A 6,000-nucleotide genomic window follows, 5' to 3' on the forward strand; every position below is an offset into this window, starting at 1 on the left:
GGTGATTCTATTTCTATGTTACTCAGACTTTATAAAAACAACTATACCCAGATATACACACATATTCTCATCCAATCATATGCACACATAGTTTCACAAAGACAAATAGGCCAAGGAGTAACTTCGTAGAGAAAACAATTCAGTTCATTGATCATAGCAACAAGAGAGCAAATAGAAACTGACATATACTTTCTAATTATTAACATCATCTAAATCCATTAGATTAAACCCAATAGACATGAGTCCTCTTGTTTCCTTATAAAGCCTGATATCAACCTATTACATTAAAAATTACCCATTTCAGTTACTCATTTTTCTACTTCCCACATCTCTAGAGAGAATTTTCCTCATACTCTGTGAGACATAGAAATATTGCATGACTATGATACCTCTACATCTTTATCATTAAATAGAGAACATGAATATATCCCTATCATTGTTATGATTGTCTCTTGGTTCTTGTCCAAATTTTGCAACATACAAAAGTTTCTATACAGTTGTTGCATTTTCACTTATTTGTCTTATTTTCAATTTTAACCCATCTCCATTTCTGTGCTACTTTAATATAAAAGATAATCTCTTTTTAGAAGACATTAAAGTCCTTAACACATTTTTATTTATGGTTTGCATCAAAAACATAGCATCGGAATTCTCACTCAAGTCACATTGCTTAATAGTTAATATTATCAAAATCTAATTTTGTGAAAAAGAACAGCATTACATCATACACCAGTAGATGTGGAATGATTTCCACAGAACTTTGTGTATTGTATATGCTAGTTGCATTCAAAATTCACAATTTTCAGGGTATGTAAGTTTTCAAACAGAGAAAAAAAAATCCCTATGTATTTACTCTGAAAACACCAGTAAAGGAGATATCTTTACCATTTTCACATTTCCATTTTATTTGAGCAACTGCTTTTCTACACTGATAAGTCAAGGAGCTATTCAATAAATGATTGAATTCCATGATTCATTGCTTAGAATTCCTCCTTTTCTCTCACTTCTCAAAAGAAATGTCACTCACATTGTGTATGTCACTTCTTTCTCTTTCCATGAGTTAGCATCATTTAAAAAAGCTTAGACTGACTAGGTAAGTTGCCTGCTTATAGACTCATTATTAAATGCTGCATCACACCCAAACAAGTCCAGCAGTAAAAGAAGACCTCCAGCTGCTGTAGAGATGGGATGAATGTGTTTCCACTTACTAAGAAAGTCTACAGTGCAATTCAATATACATAGCTTTCAAAAGTGATAAGGGAAATATCTTTTCTTCCCATAATAAGCCCTCCCATGAACCTCTGTGTATATAATGACAACTTTATATAATGCCAGCATACAGTATCTTCTGGAATTTAAAAATGCATTTTCTATGCCTGTGTGGATAGTAAAACATTCTTTTATCTTCAATTCTTCCATGCCTATTTTAAAAAAAAAGGTAATATTCTCTTTTTAGCTGCCTGCTGATCTCTTCTCCTGAAACCAAACTGCATGGAAGCCACAGAGTCATTGAGTTTCTGTGCTGTCCCTAGAGATGTGGAGATCATGTAAAGAATGTTTCTTCCCTCAGGTTTGTCCTTAATTTTATATTTCTTATGATACTGTTTGTGTAACGTATTATCTTTACATTTGCCTAAAATAGGTCATATTAATATTTCAAGCCATTGTTTATATACAAGAATATTTTAAAGACAGTAAGTTTGAAAAGCATAGGATATATGTCATTTTCCTGTGAAAATAAAGACTTTTTATTGATCTTAAATGTTTCTTTGTGTGGGGATAAGAATAAAGCTACTTTTAAAAGTATTCACGTTATAAAAACAGGGAAAACACTTCAAGAAAGCTCTATAACCTCTTTCAGTGGTTTGATGAGTATAACACAGGAAGAAAGAGCCCCCTAATGGCTCCGATATCTATAAAAACAGAAGAGGTTGTACTTTCTCAATTCTTGTTTAACAATGGCTAAAATGAGTAATCAGGAAAGATATCTGATGCTATGGAAGCGAATGGACAGTTGAATAAAAGGTCAACTAGAGCTCTCTCAACAATGCAAACAACAGTGTGAAACCCTAAAATGAACTGGCGAAGTAAGCTGTTAGATTTCAGACTGAGGGTGATGCTTACATATGTGACTCCTAGCACACTTGTCTCCCTCAATTATGTTTGCGGAGAAGCACTGATCTGGAACTCAGGAGACATATTCATTACACAGTTGGAAAGTGTGAAATGTTTTTTAAAAACACTTTCTTTTTTCCAATCATTGACCATTTCCTGTTAATAATAGGGGAAATCAAATTTCTTACCGGAGAAATTACAGAATTTGTAAGAAAACAAAAAAGGGAATCAAAGTAATATTGCGTATAAGCTAAGAAGAATGTCCTAGTGCAAGAAGCACACAGTGCTAAGAAATTACTTTAAAAGTATTTTTGAAAGAAGAATATGCCTATTCACAGAAAAAAAAATTTAGCATTGATGTTACATCTACTTATGCTAGAAATTTAATGGTCTCATAAAAACATACACAATGCAATTAGAATTACGTTTTTATTTTTATTTTTAAATTGCATATAAGTCAATATGGCCCATAAGTAAGTACCAGGAGGAAACTGAACTGTATAAAACAACTTGGATACTTAAGGTTGTTGCAACAAAAATTATAATATTTAAAGTAATTTTGTACATTAAACTTAAAAATGAGAAGAATTAATTAAAACAAAGTTACATCCCTGAATGTCAGATTATTTGCATAAATAAAATGGAATTATTAAAATATAATTTTGAATACAATTATTAAAAGCAATCTTACCATTATAAGCAAAAGAACTAAACAAGGTTATAATAGATTTAAAACAAAATCTGTGTGGGAATTTGGCATTATACTGCAACAATATACATAAATATATGGTTTACAGTGCCAGTCACCACTCTCAGTTAATGGTTTGGCATTTGTTGCCCAAATATAATACTTAAAAATATATATATACACACACATATATATATACACACACACATATATATACACACACACATATATATACACACACACATACTTTTTTTAAACAAATGACTTAATTTAAAAACAAAAACATCACTATTCTCTTATACACATCTCTATTTCTTAAGACCAACTGTACTTTCCAAAATGTATACCAACAATTCAGTTATTCACTTCTGATATGATTATATCAATAGAATACCAAGGTAGCTGTAATAATACTTGCATTATTAGGAAGCATCTAAATATCATCTTGCATTTAGAAAACAAAACGAACGTCATGAAAAAATAGTGTTTTTCAAATATACATTTTTAATTAAAATATAAATAAGGGTGAATAAAACACACAAAAGCAACTATTTAGAGTATGTATTAATTCTAAATTCAGACATATTGGCTACCACTAAGGTTGGCAATCATGTTCTTGCTTGAAACATTGAACAACATATTAAAAAGTTTTGCTGACTTATCACAGAAAGCAGTTTGTTCTTTGATAAGAGGAGTGACTCAGGAAACTTCACTCAAAAGGACAGTCAGAGCAATTCTCAGGGTAAAATATCTCTTAATTAATCCAAAAGCAAATAAATTGACATAAAATGTCACAAACCATTCGAGTTCCAGTAAGCATTAAATAAGCCCTTTCTGTCACAATGTTTTCTCCTTAGCAGTTGATATCTGTGACCTATAAAACTAAGGTCAATCAAATACATCAGGACTGCATTGCCCCAGCTCATTATTTCTAGTCCAACCCATCAATCTCCTCAGATATCGTTTAAAAAACTATTCTTCCCAGCAGAGGATATAATATGTGCGAAGTTCCCATATATTCACAGATGCTTAACCCGCACATAGCATCACTGTCATGCAAAACATTAATTGATGCTACTGCAGGTAAGTAATGAACTCTAAAATAGCTAAACATCTCCAGAATCATGTTTCTTTGCCTTAGCTCAATACTTTCTTAAGCACAAATGCTGACCATCAATAGCCACAATAAGAGGGCACTCTAATGTCACATCATTTAAGAAATATTGTGTTTGTATTGAAGAGTTAAAACTGCAATCAAAAGACAGATTTAGAAAAAAAAAAAAACCACTAGCAATCACTGAAAAGCATGATAGTATCTATGTCTGCAGAAAATATAATAATTGATAGATAATATTAATTGTCCTTTCTTGATATGCTATTATTTACCAAAGTTGCTTAATAGCTAAAAACAATATTTATAAACATACTGTAAGCTTGTCACAAAAAAATGTACTTTGTAATATAAACTTGGCTTATTTTTCTTCTTTATGTGGAGTATCTGCTACAGAAACTTATAATGTAGTGATCTTATTTTTGAAAACAATCTGTACCTGGAGATTTTTTTTAAAAGCAAATATATTAATATAAACACAGTATTCAATTCCATCTTTCTAAATCAACATACTTGTGTATAGAATTTCCTTTAATGCATCACTGCAAACTCAGTTTTAAAAACATGCAAAGCTATGATGTATTTTGCTGTGAATAATTAAAAAGAAATACAGAGATAAAAATTGAATTTCCTTACCTGGAGTGTGAAACCGTTCCTGTTCAATGCTGAAAGAAAGTGGAACTGGAAAGGGGACTTGATTTTTGTTTTCTTCTCAAAATCTGCTTTAATGATGCAGGAGTAAGATGAGCTATTCCAAGGTGAAGTCTGTTATTTCTTGCTGGAGCTGAGAGCTAACATGTGAAAAGAAAGGCACCTCAGTAAGTTGTTCACTGAGGGAGCTACAGAGCAAGATTATCCGGCACAAGCAGTCACATAGTGATGCTATGGAACGTGCACTGGCTTCCTCCCCACCTTGCGTTCCTCTCTCTCTCTCCTTTTTTTTTTTTCTCTCTCTCTCTTTCCTTTTCACCCTGACGCTCGCTCAGCTCTGAGTCTCAGCTCCTGCTGCTGCTGTATAATCAATCTAGCCTGTCTGAAGCTAATAGTCCCCTATTTAACCAGCCAATCAATGGCAAGGATTCCACTGCTAGTCCCAAGAGTCTTTTCCAAGAGTGGTACAAACAATAAGAGTTTTGCCAGCAGTTTAGCCAAGTATTTTTCATTATTTTATCTCCCTTAGAGATAGGGCTTGAGAGGGCAGAGGCTCAAAGCAAGCTTAGTGTTACTGCTGATTTTTGCATTTTAAAAATTTACTCCTTCCTAACCAGCTGATACTTATAATTATCCTAACATAATAAAAATTGCTGCAGAGTAGCCATGTGTGATAGGATTTCTCATTCAAACACGTAGGAATATATTCAGTAACAAAATTATATACACTAACAAATGCTTGTTGCTAGAAACAATAATGCCTCCAGTAGCCCTTATGAGGAGGATCAATTAAAGAACACCTCATTATACTGATTTATTTTGAACGTTATCTATTTTTATTTTAGAAAATCATGGTAAATAATTTTGTTTCTCCTAAGGAACAAGAGGTGATGTTTGTAGATGTTTTTGAACGAGGGTCTGAGTCAGACTTCAGTATATAAAACATTTTTTCAATTTTAAAGCATTAATCTACAAAAGGATCCCTCTGAATGTATCAAATAGAGCATTTCACACCTGATTCATCCCTTCAAGGTTAAGAAGATTTTCTTCTTAAAGTGACACATTCATTGCTCAGCTGCTGTGACTGACCATAATAAAGAAGCACAAAGCAAACCATTGAAGACCAGGCTGGTTTCTCATTTCCCACATGCTTCCAGGGAGGCAAAAAAGCAAAAGAAAAAAGAGAACATATGGGTCGCATTAGCCAAACCCTAGAAATGCAGTCTTTCTCAATTTCTAATTAGGAGGTGGTTACTTATCTCAATTTCACACTGCTTGGTCAACTAACCTTTTAGTTACTTTTTCTTTGTAATACTGCATTTCTGCATTCATTAAAACAAATTGTATAAGCATCTTTAACTGCTTCAATTCCCAGTTGACATTAAATTCCAGGCAGTAGTCATTGTAGTTCCAACCTTCCGCACCATATAATACA

The 6,000-nt window shown here is 32.6% G+C and overlaps 1 protein-coding gene across 4 annotated transcripts in view; it reads right to left on the reverse strand.

Annotated features, from left to right (window-relative positions):
- The window catches only part of CDH18 (cadherin 18), a 1,123,620-nt gene extending 1,118,689 nt beyond the window's left edge, over positions 1-4,931 (reverse strand). For all 4 annotated transcript variants that reach the window (XM_015451232.4, XM_073995099.1, XM_073995098.1 and 1 more), the window contains exon 1: positions 4,551-4,931. The gene's annotated coding sequence lies outside the window, so the exon portion shown is untranslated. The remainder of the gene's footprint in view (positions 1-4,550) is intronic.
- Between the last annotated feature and the right edge of the window lie 1,069 nt (positions 4,932-6,000).

Source organism: Macaca fascicularis, chromosome 6 (genome assembly GCF_037993035.2).
Source record: "Macaca fascicularis isolate 582-1 chromosome 6, T2T-MFA8v1.1".
NCBI lineage: Eukaryota > Metazoa > Chordata > Mammalia > Primates > Cercopithecidae > Macaca > Macaca fascicularis.